Source organism: Equus przewalskii, chromosome 20 (assembly GCF_037783145.1).
Source record: "Equus przewalskii isolate Varuska chromosome 20, EquPr2, whole genome shotgun sequence".
Classification (NCBI taxonomy): domain Eukaryota; kingdom Metazoa; phylum Chordata; class Mammalia; order Perissodactyla; family Equidae; genus Equus; species Equus przewalskii.
In genome coordinates, this window is record NC_091850.1 from 31,265,880 (window position 1) to 31,281,328 (window position 15,449).

Genomic DNA, 15,449 nt, shown 5'->3' on the forward strand with positions numbered 1-15,449 from the left:
AGGAAGCTCCTACTGACTTCTGGGTTTTGAATCATTTTGTCAAATCTCCCCACCCCATGGACAAACTACAAATCCCAAGTTGTTTAGTAGTATTTTACTCAGCATATATTGGAGTTACAGATTAATTTTTGTGATGACATCGTCACAATATTAAGACTTCTTTTTCTTAAACAAGGCATATATTTTTATTAATTGAAGAAGAAAATTGAAGTGTTTTAAAGTTTTCTTCTTAGAGAAGAAATTGACTACTGGGTATTTTCTCTCTTGCAGTTGCAATTGTGAAAGGCATATTTTTCCATTATATTTTCTATTATTATTTAAATATAGGATAACTATTAATTTTTGGATAAGTTTTATAAATAACAACTTTTTCTGAATCATAGTATTATAGTTAACCTCTGCCACAGCACAACCAATGAGTTTAAAACATTTCAAGTGCATACAATCTAAGACTACACTATTGTGAGTTTCATGAAATAAGCGAGGCAGGTCTATATTGATAGCTAGCTGGGAGCTCTAATGTCCACTTACAGAACCCAAATCCAGCCCAAGTCCTGATGGCAGTTGTTACTTCACTTAAATATCAATGAGGAAAATTCTGAATCTGATGGCTGGCTGGAACTACAGAATAGCAGTAGCAATTTCAAATCTCTTAGTTATTTGCTACCTCTTTTGTTAGCCGGATCTGGGAATCTTGGCCTATGAGAATTATGAGGACGTATGGCTGAATTCTATGTTTGACGTTTTAGTTACCTAGAGGAGGGCAGTGGTGGGATGGCGGTGACAGAGAAGAGCTGGAGGTGTGTACTGATTCCATTCACAGATTTTGTCTCTAATCTCTTTATTTGGAAGTTTGTTAAACATCTTTTACCAGATTTTGCTCTATTTAGGGGGCACTCTAGATCCATGGGCGTATTGGATTGTTTCCCCATTTCAGAATGACTCCACCAGTTTACCTTCACTAAGTCTTTGGCTATATGAAAATAACCACTACTTCACTCACCATTCCCTACCCATTTCTTCTGCTTCCCTCCCAATTGTGGTTATGTTGGAGAAATACTCAAAATTTAAGGGTTCTTCCAAAACTCAATGTGATGCTTTTTAGCTACTATGGAAAAGTACCCAGTGGTTTAAGAAGTGGTAATTTCCTTTCAGTCTCATCTTTTATTTTACCAAAATTTTTTTTATTATAGATAACTAGTTCTGGATAATTCTTCCTGAGTATTTCTGTCATGTTCCTCTAAGCCAGAAAAGCAAAATAATGACTCTCTTCAGTTCTTCTGGCTTCTCATTCACCTACCCTTCAGTTCTCTTCCCTGGGCCATCAAGAGACTTTTTCAGGATTTTGTCCACTCATTTTCTTCTCCCCAGTACAGCTTCTGCTTGTTCTCTTTGTGTGTGTGTGTGTGTGCGTGTGTGTGTGTGTGTGTGTGTATGTGTGTGTTGTATTTGGAAGGGGGAGGTGATAGGTAGGGAAAGCTTGCAATATTCTCTAAATCTTCATTACCCAAAGATACTTTATAAAATTTAGAAATCACAATCGCATACCTTTTCTTTTTAGCGTACTATTGGCATTTTTTAAGTTCATTTTACTTCTTATTTTCATTAGTAGTTTAGGTTCAGGGAAGAAAGTTCCTGTAATACTACATTTACTCTGTCATGTTTCCTCATAAGTCCTTTAATATAATTCAGTATCTGGTGGTGACCAAGCAATCCAGTGTTTCTTGGAGAACTGCTGTGAAGATGGGCATAGCAAACACACGTCTTAGTGGGAAACTGGATAATCGAAAAAAGAGGCTGAGTAATTGCAAGCCTCTCATGTATTGAGGGCACTGAATGGATTTTAATCATTACTGTCAATTTCTTCTATGACTAAATTTGCTAATGGTCTCACCAGTTGTGCTGCATTCATTACAAAGACATAAATGAGAGGTATGAGAGTCAGATAGTGAATAAATGAAAGACTGTGTAATTCACACATCTGATAAGCACCACTCCCCTGCCCATCCTCAACCCCAGGTCCAGATGTCTGAAAGCTGACCTGGGTCTCAGAAATGACAACTTGCCCAAAAAGACATTTCATCTTGGAGATGAGGAATCTTTAAAGCAGATGTTGCAAAGCTGAATCCAGGCAAAACTATGAAGTAGGTGAAGTTTGTTGCCTGAGCCTCTTAATCTTTTGTTTCCTGGATCACAGGTTTCTCGAGATCCTCATAACCAACCACTATACCACTTCACAAATCCTGCTTTCAAATTCTTTTTGCACTCTGAGAAATAAATAACAATTGAGGGGCCTCACCCAGGGAATATTTGCATTCAGTCAGGATTAAGTCCTTAAGTGAAAGAGTTAGATTGTGAGGGCTGGCTTCGTGCCCTAGTGGTCAAGTTTAGCACATTCCCCCTCGGTGGCCCGGGTTCAGTTCCCAGGTGCAGACCTACACCACTCCTCAGTGACCATGCTGTGGAGTGATCCACATACAAAATAGAGGAAAATTGGCATAAGTGGAAGCTCAGGGCAAATCTTCCTCAAGCAAAAAGAGGAAATTTGGCAACAAATGTGAGCTCAGGGTGAATCCTGCTCAACAAAAAAAGAAGGAAAAGAAAAGAAATTGTGGAATGTAGAACTTTTGGTATCAGCAAGCTTATAGGAAGGATTTCTTTTCATTTTGGGTCCCCTTGGGCCTCTGAAATTATGTTCCTTGGTTAATCCTTTTTCTATTCTTTGCATAAGGAAAACCCTCAATGGTAATTAATTTCTTTTCAGATTTTCCTTTATGTTGAAATTGGACAAAGTTTTGTGTACTCATTCAGCAAATATCAGCTTATTAATATTTCTTTAACACAGTAGCTGGGAAAGGTCAGAAATATTTTTCAACAGCTTTATCGTTTTACTGGTTTTGATCTCCAGGTTATTTGAGACCTTACATACTTTACTACTTTTTAAGAACTTATATTTCAAAATCTTCACAATGAGGCTGGGAAATAAAGTCGAGGACTTTCTTTGACCGAACATTTGCCAAGACTAGATAGACTATAGAGAATGCTTCCATGGCTCAACTGCTGTGAAGCCTTTCTCATTTTCTACAATTCTTGAACTCTCGCCTGTGACGCTGGCTCAGATTTCAGTAGCGCTATAGCTTGTTCACAGGATAAACTGCAGCCGTGAGTGATCTCAGATAATCTACTGATGATATTTATGAAAGAGGCCTTCTATGGTTCTCCCAGCTTCTAAGAGGGTCTCTAGAATCCTTTGAACTTATTTCTAAAGAGATGGCTCAAATGTTGCCTAGATTTCAAATTTAACCCCATGTCTCTAGCCTATGTGGATGTATTTAAAACTTTTCTGGTGGAAGCTAGGAAGCACTTATGCATCCCTGTGCTGAGTACTGGTAAGTGCTATGAGGAAGACAAAAAAGCAGACTTCTTTCATGCAATGAAACCTTTGACAATGTCTTGTGTCTCCTCATAGTCCTATGAGCATGTCAGGTTCATAGCTTTTTCATTATGGTGGGGATGGAGACGTGAGCAGGAAAAGGCAGATCATACGCAATAAAAAAAAAGAGTAAAATACAAAATTTGTCAGATGGTCATAAGTGCTATGGAGAAAAATGAAATAGGGAAGTGGGTTGGGAATGCTAGGGTGGCGAGGGGTTGCATTTTAATATAAGGTCATGAAAGGCCCAAAGAGAAAGTGACATTGGAACAAATGTGAAGGAGATTTGGGACTTAGCCCTGGAGATATTTGGAGGAAGAGTGGACCAGGTAGAGTGAACAGCAAGGGCAAACACTGTTTAGAGGTGAAAATGTACCTGGTCTGTTTTAGGCACAGTAAGGAGATTAGTGTTAGCAGAATGGATAAAAGTGGGAAAAGTAAAAGGAAATGATGCCGGAGAGTTAAGAGGATGGATGGGCAGATCTTATAGGGTCTTACAGGTCATCGTAAGGATTTGCCTTCCTCTAGCCCAAGTGAAATGGGAGGCTCTGAGATATTTTGAATACAAGTGTGACGTGACCTAACTTACGTCTTTTGAAGGATCACTTTAGTTTCTGTGTTAAGATTAAATCATAAGAGGGCAAGGGCGGAAGCATTGTCTAGTGTAATATTCCAGGCAGGCAATGAGTAGGACTCAGGTTGTGGTGGTAGTATTAAAGCAGTGAAAAGTGGTAGATTCCAGATACGTGTTGAAGGAGAGTCAGTAAGATTTGCTGAAGGAGAGAACGCTGATCATGAGGAAAAAAGAGGAGTTAGGGATGTCTCCAAGATTTTTGACCTGCAACTGGTAGGAAATGGGTAACAACTGAGATGGGGAAGACTGTGGGAAGAACAGAATTTGGGGGAAGATAGGTGCTCAGTTAGAGGATATCTTCGGAAATTGAAATTCAGTTCATTGAATTGAAATTCAAGAAATTCAGGATTGGATATAAACACCTGGCGGTAAACTACACATAAGTGGTATATAAAGAGAAGAGATCTAAACAGTCCAGACAGTGTCACCCAGGCTGCTTTACCCTTTGGCTTGCTGCTGGTTTTGGACAATAGGAGGCATTTGCAGATAAGGAGGGAGAGAAAAGCAAGTCAGGGGTTTGGAGGTTTTCCTCCCCCTACCTGCTCATGCCAAGAGGACCCTCTCCTTTAGAGAGAGGCTTCACTGGGATCTGGCCACTGCCCCCTCCCTGACCCCACCAGGCCTGAGAGTGATGGAGTGACAGCTGCTTCTCACTATTACCAGTTCTGGTTGCTTTTCCACCTCTTCTTGGTAACCTGGACCCTGTCCACTCCATCTAACTCCCGTCTGTTATGCTTCAGAGTATGCCAACTGTTTTCTGCCAGGACCCTAATGATAGATTGGAGTTAATAGATCACATTTAAACCCAGAGGCTCAAGATTTTGCTAATTAGTAATCATCATTTTGATTCATAATTATAATTTCCATATAGTTATTGAAATTATTATTTTTATTATAATTTAATGTTTCATTTTATTCGCTTACAATCAAATGGATTAGAAGTGTATTATAAGGAACAAACAGTTTTGACTTGTTATGTGGCACTGGAAAAATCATGTCACTTTCTTAAACTTCAGTTTCCAGGTAAGTTAGGCAGACATAGTGACTGCTGCCTCTGCTTTAAGAAGTTCTTAAATAATGAGTTTGTACCTCCTTCAAGGTCTTGTAAGAAAGTTGTTAGAGGAGCATAAAGGCTGATTGCTTACTGTTAAATTATCCTACTGGTCCATAAACCCCACCAAGGCTAGCTAGAATTGGAAGAGGGGGTTAGGGATGGGGTAAGGCTGTCAGTGCTTGCAAGGCCAGAATGTGTGTCATTTCAAATTGCATTCAGTAATTTTTTTTTTCTATCAGAATAGATTCTTTTGGTCAAAGTCACATGACTAAGGCAGAAAACAATCTAAAGACTTTGGAATGACTGTCTAAATATTGACAATTACCAGCATGTTTCCTCTAGGTCTCCTTGCTGAAAGCTACATCGAGGAATGACACACAGTCACGCAGCTCCGGAGCTTGGCAGCTGAGCACCTCTGGATCTCTGGCCTTCAGCCTCCAGAGGATAATTCTTAAATCTACAAACTGTCTCATGCAGCATTTTTTCCCCTCCTCCTCAAATAATATCCAATTACCGAGCACTGTGCTGGGAGAACCTGGGGAAATGCTAGAAGGAAACACAGCTGAGAGCCACTGTGGTTTGACAGCTCTCCAGCTACTTTGAAAATATTTTGGCAAAAACAAGGTTTTAAGTAAAACTGTTTCCTTTGGTAACATACCCAAAACTGCAGGTTTTACATTTTCAGTAATATGATTTGGGCCAAAAGAGGGGAAAGAAAAGAAAAAAATGGGGAGGGGGACTATTCTTAAGGGAGAAAGATAGACTCTTTTAAAAAGAGGGGACAACTTTGCATGAGATGCAAGAATGAGGGCAAGAAGGAAAGCTATGGAGGCGTATCTAACATTCTCTCCTTACTTCTTTCCTCTACTGAGGAATTTCCCCCTGTCAAAACACCACGTTCTCTTTTGCCCTCAGATGACCTGGAAGGGATTCTCTGGGGCTGACCAGGCTGGGATTTGTATTACTGCTTATTATAAGATGATCAATAGTCAGTTGAGAATGGTCCAACTGCATATGGCCATCCCACATTATAGTAGATACAGGGGGGATGAAATGGAATGGTTTTCATCTCAGCCCACTAGTTGGTCCTTTTAGAATAGGCTTATTTTTTTTCACTTCATTTTCTCCTTGGTCACAACCACACATGAAATCCCTCACTTCTTGAAAATGCTAGGCTCTCTCCTATCTCAGGGCCTTTGTAAATGCTGTTTTCTCTATCTAGAATGCTCTGCCCCCAACCTCCACCACTCTTTTTCAGGGAATTCTTCCCTTGTCCTCCAGATGACGTCAGCTTCTCATGTCCTCTTTCTGGCTACCTGTTTACTTACTCCACAGTCATCTGTAAATACTGTAAGGGCTTGTCCATCACAGTATCTCTAGCATAATGTGGAGGCTTAATTAAAAAGTATCAACCAGTTGTCAGATTGAACCTGCCTAACTTTGTCTTCTATTTCTTATTGTACTCCTTTCCTAATAAGCTTTTCCTTCTTTGTTTTTGTTTCCCCTTATATTTCCCTCCCCTTTCTCTGTTCCTATCATGCTTTCTCCCCTCTCCATATTTTGAGGCTCTGCCTAAAGCAAGGTTTGTAGAAAACATACTCTAAACTAAAGAATGTTAACACGAGAAGGTGTTTCAAAGGTTATTTAATACAGTTCCTCCAATTGTATAATTGTGCTCCATTGTTCAAGGTCACACAGCTACTTGGGAATAGAATTTAGAACCTTATAATTCTGGCTCTATGGTTAGTCTTCCTTTCATTATTGTAACACTATATAAAGTGTTAGAGGAGGAGGTGTCCCAAAAGTACTAGTCATTTCTCTACAACACAAATTCCCTATCAACCCACAGTTGAAGTCTTGTTGAAGAGAAAAGATCGCTTCCTTGGTCCTTCCTAGATAGTTGCTATTATAAAAATAAAACTTAAGGTCAAACTCTGTCCTCACTTCCCTCAGATTCAAGAAGATCCACCTGTCTCAGAGTGCTAAGGGCAAGAGTCAAGTCTGATACTCAGTCCCTACAACAAATGCCTATGTAAAAGTGAACCCAAAGGTCCAAGACGCTGTCAAAAAGAGAAAGAAATGGTGGTCTTCATCAATAATGATGATAATAACAATAGCTAACTGACATTTTTATTACTGTGCATCTGGAACTGTTCTAGGAACCTATCTAAATACACGTATTTGCTCATTTATTCTCCCAACAACGGTGTGACTTAAGTACTATTATCCCCACTTTACAGTTGATGAAACCGTGGCATGAAAATATAGAATAACTTGTTCAAGTTCTCGGAACAGTAAATGGTAAGTACCTACTTTGAATAGTAAATGGAAAGCTGAGATTTGAACCTGGGAAGCTGACTCCAAAGCTAACACTCTGTGGAACACCTTGGATAAACCTTCTAGCCCAAGAGCAAAGAGTGAAGTTTTCTCTCTAGAGACTGAATGTTTAACAACCCTATGCAAGATGTTACTGACGTAACCACGTTCTACAGGGCCTGAGAAAATCTGGAGTCAAAACCTTGGGAATGGTGAGTCCTTTCACAACTGCGTGTCTAACTGGCGAGTCTGTTCCTGAGGCACTGAACTAACTGAGAATTTTGCTTTGTCTGTCTGTCTTCTTCCAATAGTTTTCACTTATTGCTAGTTTGGTTATTTCAGGCATTAGGACTGGGGTTGTATCCTTTCTCACAAGCTGAAGAACCTGTCAAGGACATGGTCTTAATGGAAGTGATGGGCAAGAGGCTCCTCAGAAAGCAGTTTTGTTTCTGCTTCATCATAGCACTTAGAATAAAGCCCACGCCACCACAGCCTTGCACGATCAGGGCCCTGCCCATCGTCACTGTGGTCTCCAACCAGTCTCCCTTTTGCTCCCTGTATTTTGTCCCATGACTGGATCCTTACTGTCATTCATATCTCAGCTCAACTATCACCACTCAGCAAAGCCTACCCTCTCTTAGTTCCATACCCCACGATTAGAATGATTTCAGGATGGAAAAAATTTAAAGCACTGATAAGCCCTGAGCAACAACGGCACCAGCAAAGAGAAAAGTATTCCATAAATCTCCCACACACCTTGCTTCAGTAATACTGCTCCTAGTATACCAGGCATGGTAAATTGTTTATTAATTAAAAGTGAACAAATAAGAGTAGAGAACATCAACGGGAAACAAACTCGGTTATAGTGTAATTAATCAAACTAAGACACTGAGAAAGGAGAAATGCATCTGACTCTCTGAGAGAAATATCAGATAACTGAGAAACAAGTTAAGAAACTGGAGTAGGAGAGGGGATGAGGCAGGTGTAGAACGTCTCCACTTTAACCTAGTGCAAAGTTTAATCCAGAGATCATCCCTGTTAATCCTGACTCTCATGGAGCCAGCACTGTCTAAGCTTCAATTTTAAGTAATAGTGTATGTCCAGCTTGTGCCAATGAGCCAATAATCGATTTCTGACCACACAGTCAAAAGGCATGAATGATCTAGTGCATGGTTGCATTCCCCTTGAGGTAGTGAAATCTTTAATGGTGATATTTCAAGAAACAGCCTTATCTAGAGTCCACCTGTTCCTCATGTAAAACCTTGGTCTGCAAAACCCAGAATTGCTGTTCATCAAGCATGGATTTGGTATAAATTTCAGACAGTAAATTAATAAAGCTATAACTTTTAGGCAGTAAAAGTCATATTAAACTATTAAAAGTTGCTCTTTTGAATATGGAATAAAATATACGTTAGATTTATTCAAAGAGGACTTTGCTAACAGTTAATAACAAATTTAGCAAGATTGAAAGTTTAAATTTCAACACAGTCATTCGTCAACCTGGAGACTGTATTCCACCCCAGGCACTTTATTCAGATTGAGTTTTTAAATTCGCTGCACAGCATGAGAGGCAGAGACTTTTCTAAGATCCAGTCAGAAAGCAGCCTGGGATCTATAACAATCTGCTTAAGTGATCTTGGTTTATGGCAGAGTTTCTCAACCTCAACACTATTGTGTTTGGGGTTGGATCATTATTTGTTCTGGAGGGGCTTTCCTGTCCATCGTTGAATGTTTATTAGCATCCCTGGCCTCTACCCACTAGATGCCGGAGACACGCCCTTCCCTAGTTGTGACAAACAAAAATGTTTCTAGACATTGCCAAGTGTTCCTTGGGGGAAAAATTGCCCTCTGTTTATAGAGCAGGGAAACAAGCCTTCCAGGTATCCAGGATTCGGGCCCACAACCTTGTTCACTATCAAACCTCAGATAACTGTCACTCAGAGTCTGGCCTCTTTACTACGTCTAAAGGCAGACTCATGTCTGCTGACTTGGTCCGTTGAAGCTAAGAAATTGAAGCAATGAGAAACACACTATGCATCTGCCATCTAAGCTTTAATTGGTGTAACGTCTTCGGAGAGCACATCTCTTCGGATTTTGACCCTACTTGGTGCCCCGCTAACTTTGTTTATTTCATTTTTACCACCTTGTCAAAGGTTTCTAGAAGGATAAGAACTTGTTTTACTATCACATTTTGCAGTTAAAAATGCTTTAAAGTTATTTATAATTCTGTGACGTTAGAGATCTCACCATCAAGTTTCCTGAGGCATGTTTTTAAGTCTCAATAAAGTTGAAGTCCTTTAGCCAATCTTAGTGTGTTCAATGATTTGACCTCCCCAGCCCAATTATGTATTCAGAACATATAAAGACAAACAATAGTTAAATGATCATTTTCTAAGTGATTCAGATTACCCAATATTTATCCATTTTAAAAATGGTTGGAAGCACAGTAAGGCTAATCTTGAAACCATCTAAAGTGGTAAGTCTCAGAGTAAACTTACTGATTTACCAGGAGATATCACAAGGCTTTGTTCATTAATGTGTGTCGAAAATTTCTCTTTTACATTTATATATTTATCTTTGAAAGTATGTTCCACAGGATATCAATCCTCTCATTCCTTAGGGATTCCAAAAGTGGCCCCATTAGACCAGCTGCCAATCTCGGTCACCACAAATAATTAACCCCACCGTGAAGTATTTAAAATACGTAAAGGTTCAAAGATCATAAAAATGAGACCATATGTGCAAACATGCCACGTGTGATTTGGCAAGGAAAATGTATGTGTTAAGACAAATCTTAACAAGCCTGCCTGGGAACTAGATCAAAACCAGGACAAAAAGATTCTTTTCATATAAGCTAGGTATTTCCCCAGTACTTACCCAGAGGTTGGCCAAGATGAAAGAAACCAATCTACCAATATATCTGCCTGGCAAAGCCGTCTTCCCTCATGGCTGAAACGACAAAAGGCCTAGAACTGCCTTTCGGGGGAGATGAACTGCCTTGGTCCAACTCCCGGCTCCACGACTAACTCTGTCAGCCTTTTAATCTGTTGGTAAGATACTTAAAATCTCTGGAGCCTCAATTTCCTCATCTCTAAAATGGAAATGATTATATCTCTCTTCTGGAATGTCCTGAGGATTAAACGATAAACTGAAAGTGTTTAGAATTTTTCCTGACGCATAATGAGCATTGCTGTTCTTATTACGAAAACAAATGTATTCCCAATTTCCTCAAGAAAGCTAACGTTTGGTGCCCATTCTTACTTATTTCAGATTATGCTCCAAGGAAATGCTGGATCTGAAAAGATGCATCTAGTTTTGCTAGGTGACTTCACCACCAAAGCCAGATCAAGGAAGAGCATATTCAGCCGGAATCTAGTCATGCACAAGCCTTTGTACTCCCTGGGTGGGCCATCCGCACTGGTACGGGCTTTATCTCACTGATGGGAAATAGCCAAAGGAGTCTTCTTGAAGAGCAGCACCAGAAAGAGCAGTAAAAAATGTGGATGTTGGAGTGACTAGGGAGTGGCTTCAACCCATGCATTACATGTGTTCAATTACTCAGAATAGCCTGTACCCCACTTACGTTGGTTGAATGAGTAGACTGTGTAACTGTCTAAATCTAGGAAGAAATTACTTTCAGATAGCCAGTATTTGGGCTTGTCCATGTCACACTTCCTATCCTTTAAAACCAATTATCTAGTGTTGATTCTACCGCTGTGTGTCAAATTGTTAAATTAAAAACTGTTAAAATTCTAAAAATTGTTAAAATAAAATTTACAGTGTTTTAGCTAAGTAAATGAGAATTAGTTTATGTGGCCCTCAAGAAAAAAAAGTATTTCCCATGCTTCTAATGCCATTTGAAGCTTAAAAAAAAATAAAATAAAATATTCCAGATATACAAAAACGTATAAAGAATAATACAGCAAACTTGTACTTAGAGTGTAGGCCTTAGAGGTCCCAGCTCTCACCTAGGGTCTCAATTCCTACTCCATTTTTTGCTAACCACCTCCATCTTGAACACCCAAGCATCTGGGCATAGAGATTGTCAAACGCCCTGAGCAGTTAAAGCTTTGGCCTCAGTTTCCCATTCTACTTTCTTTGTGATTTTAAATAAGCCATAAATGAAAAAATAAGTGCAGAATATATCATTCAGCACTCTAGGTGTTTCCAGTGGGAGATTTTTTTCAGAATATCTAGTTCTTTCGTTAGGTTTTTTTTTTTTTTTTGTCAAAAGGTATTCGCTATTATGAATTTGAAATTTTTTAAATTTCATTTTATTTATGGATCTGTCTCTGTCCCCATTGTTAAGGTATGAATGCAAATAAAGACAAAATGACTGCGAATAGAATTAGCATGCTTTAAAAATTATCGTAAGGACACACAGGATTTCATGGTAGAGAGTAATTTTTGTATTTGAACATATTTTTAATAGTTCCAAAATAATAACTAAAAGCAAATTAGTCACTTTGTTATTACTCAGGGAATGTGAACTCTAAACCCAATCTAATGTATCCCTTTCCAAAGGTCTTCTAGGATATTTTCCCAATTTGTAAACTCCCCATCCTAGTATAAATTGTTGTTAGAGAATGGATTCCCCATCCTAGTATAAATTGTTGTTAGAGAATGGAATCTACATGCTAGCAAATCCACTTAGTCTTCCGCATCACGCCTAAAGAATGTTGAGTTAATGAGGAAATTCAATCTCTCCCTTTGTGTTTTTTATCAAACCTTAGGATTCCAACATTTTTCTTATTCCAGTGTAGTGATGGTGCAATAAGCAAGTGCTGAATTGGTAGTTTTAATTTCTCAGGGTTTGCATGAGCCCTGGGGTATCATCAGGTGGTAAATCTCGCATTAGTAACTATCTTCCATAGGAACTCTCTCCTCGGTGTGTGCTCCTAGCCAACTAAAGGCTGACGCCTCCAGCCAGATTGCCCCCTGGAGGACCTGCACTCCAGCTCTGACATTGTTGGTCCTCCCATTCAGACCTGCTTTGGCCCCTCTGCACGGGACTGGAGGGGAGGAAAGTATTCTGTCCAATTTCAAGATAAGGAAACAGCAACAAAGAGGTTAATTTTTATAAATTCAAGTAGTAAATGGTGGAACTAAACTGACTGCAGACCTCATGGTATTTTGCTATGCTATATTGCAAATATAAAAATGCAATTTCGTAAAGAGCTGACAGCCAATAGTGCAGTAACTAACTTTAGGGGTGATTTAAGAGGTTGGGGTTATGCTGACTGCTTGTGGCAGCCACAATTTCTTTGGAACAGTGCCTGGCACATCATAACTGTTATATTAATGTTTGCTATTTGCCACTGCCACAAGCACGAACTCAGCAGCTTAGGTGTCACAAGTACGTCATAACTATCATGTGTACACTACTGTTTCTGGGATCCACACTTAAGAAGTGGACAATTCCCTTAAAATACAAGCAATTTTTAAGCCAGTGAGAATTTCTGCAAACTGGAGTAGTGTTTCTATGACGCTCACTGAGGCCACAATAATGTCAAGAAATGAAACTATTTATATAAGCCCATCTGGATAAGCAAAGATTAGATTTGTGTGGTGCTCACTAACCTCATTGTTGGTCTTTAGTCCTTGATACAGACTTCTTTATCTCTGCCTACATAAAGATATCGAGTTATGAGAAACTTGTGCATTCAGACCTAGACCTACTCACAGAATCTACATCATTTGGATAAAAGCTTGACAGAAGCATCCCTCTGAAATGTCTATTAAGAAGGAATCTTCTTAGGAAAATAATAATATAAGCAATGTTAAAGGAAAAGTGTATAAATTATCCAGGGTAACACAGATTGTTAAATATCCTAAACTCTTCCAGCAACAATAACATGATAATATATAATCATGAGATCTGTTTCTTTAACTAGATCCACAAAGAATTCTACCAGGAAATTCTTCCTATTAGCCTGACTCTACTTTCTTCCTATTTTTACCTTATTAAGATCCCAGAGGCTGCCATCCCCCAAATATTTACTTCATACCCAACTTAGGATTTTTTAAAATAGAATTTAAATTCTCTCTCTTACTATCTTTAATTTTCTCTCTCTTTCTGATGTAACTGTTTTATAATGACCATCATGGATTTTTAAATATTTTAATACCCACCATCTTAGGAATATGTGTCATAGAAAACTTGTATTATTAAAGTTTTAGGTAGAGCATTTATAAAATTAGTGAATAAATTAATAATTATTTCAATTCTACAATGTGCTTATCTAAATGACTTCATATTTAGGAAATTTTATTGGTAGTGCTGAATTTTAATATTTGTGAATAAATCACTTTTGTAAAGAAATCACTAGAATATTTCCATACCATCTCTGCCACTTAAGTGGTTATATTTTGTGAATTTTTCTGAGAGTTCAGACAAACATTTTCTGTACAAGAAGAAATGTCCTTATCATAGTCATAAGACCATTCTGGTCTTTATAAATATCCAGCTAGCCCCAAATGGATATTTATTGTATCTTCAGCATGACTTCCATGTTCTTCTTTTAGGACATTGCTCCTATACCATCCCCTATCCCCTTTGCTTTTTGAAGTAAAACAGGGTCCAAATGGCATCTGCCATTTTCTTACATGAGCCCACAGTCTTGCCTCATGACTAAAGCCTGACCAGTCAGTGTCTTTCCCTGGGAAGAATGTCCTTTCCTCTGTGGCCATGAAACAGCAGAAGGTACTGCTAGCTGCTGTGTCCCTGAGTATAGAGAAGATCTCCTGTCTTTAGAAGGATGGCACCAAACTGACATTCAGAAAGAAGGTGAGATATGTGGAAGAGAGAAAAGAGAGAGACAGAAAAAGCAAGAGACAGAGGGAGAGACAGAAACCTGAGGAGAGGGAGAGACTAAATGATAGAACAAGAGGGAGGGAGGGAGAAATTGAGACTGTAGCAATGTGATTGTCATGGCTATTTTTTTGGCTCTGGTTCCTGCCCTGGTTCCTGCTTTCCACAGCTTGGCTTTTAAGCCTTTGCTTCTATCTGTGAGAAACTTTATCTTTCCACTGGTTCTCTGCTCTTCGAGCCAGGTATCCTTGCAGTCAAAAGATGTCTAATAATGAAAGAGCCACCTGGAAGTCTCTGTGGCTCTGCATGTGGGTGGTACACAAGTTTGGTAACGCAGAGAGTAGCTTGGACTGTATATTAAATTTTAACCATTCATCAAATATTATATCAATGTTATAAGAAAGGAGAAAGTCACCTGGAAGGTGTTATGATTATAGAAACTATTATTTCAAAGAACAGTACCTGAAGATATAATTGAATTGAGAATGACAAACCAAGCCCAACAAGAGCAGGTGGACAGGGAGACTGGTTCCATGCAACCCTTTTGGAGAAAGCTAGACTGTGTGAGGTAGTTGAAGGAACCACAGACTTTTCAGTTACTCAACTTATATTTTCCCTTCAGCACCCTTGGTGTATTAGTTTCCTATTGCTGCTGTAACAAATTACGACAACCTTAGTGGCTCAAAACAACACAAATTTATTACCTTGCAGGCCCAGAAATAAGACGTCTAAAATGGGTCAGCAGGGCTGCGTTCCTTTTGGAGACTCTAGCTGGGAGTCTGTTTCCTTGCCTTTTCCAGTTTCTAGAAGCTGCCCACATTCCTTGGTCCGTGGCCTCATATCAGTCCAACTCTGCTTGCATTATCCCATCTCCTTCTTTGACTCTGACTCTCCTGTTGCCTTCTTATAAGGATCCTTATGATTATAGTGGGCCCAACCTGACAGCGCAAGATAGTCTTCCACTCAAAACCCTAAATTTAATCATATCTCAAAGTCCCTTTGCCATATAAAGTAGCACATTCACAGGCTCTGGGCATTAGGATGTGGACATCTTTGGGAGGCCATTATTAGCCTGCCACACTTGGTATGTTGTGCATGTTGCATGAAAAAGTGCCAAACTGTAGCATTCAGTGCTCCTCAGGAATCAGTGACTTTTTATATTATCTCAGACTTGTCTGGAGAGGCCACTAACTCTAAAAGG

At 39.2% G+C, this 15,449-nt stretch overlaps 1 long non-coding RNA gene across 1 annotated transcript; it reads left to right on the top strand.

Annotated features, from left to right (window-relative positions):
• Nucleotides 1–7,361: 7,361 nt before the first annotated feature.
• On the top strand, nt 7,362–11,226 carry LOC139077845 (uncharacterized). Its single transcript, XR_011530422.1, has 2 exons — nt 7,362–7,649; nt 10,708–11,226. It is a non-coding gene; the product is annotated as an uncharacterized lncRNA (long non-coding RNA).
• The last annotated feature ends 4,223 nt before the right edge of the window (nt 11,227–15,449 follow it).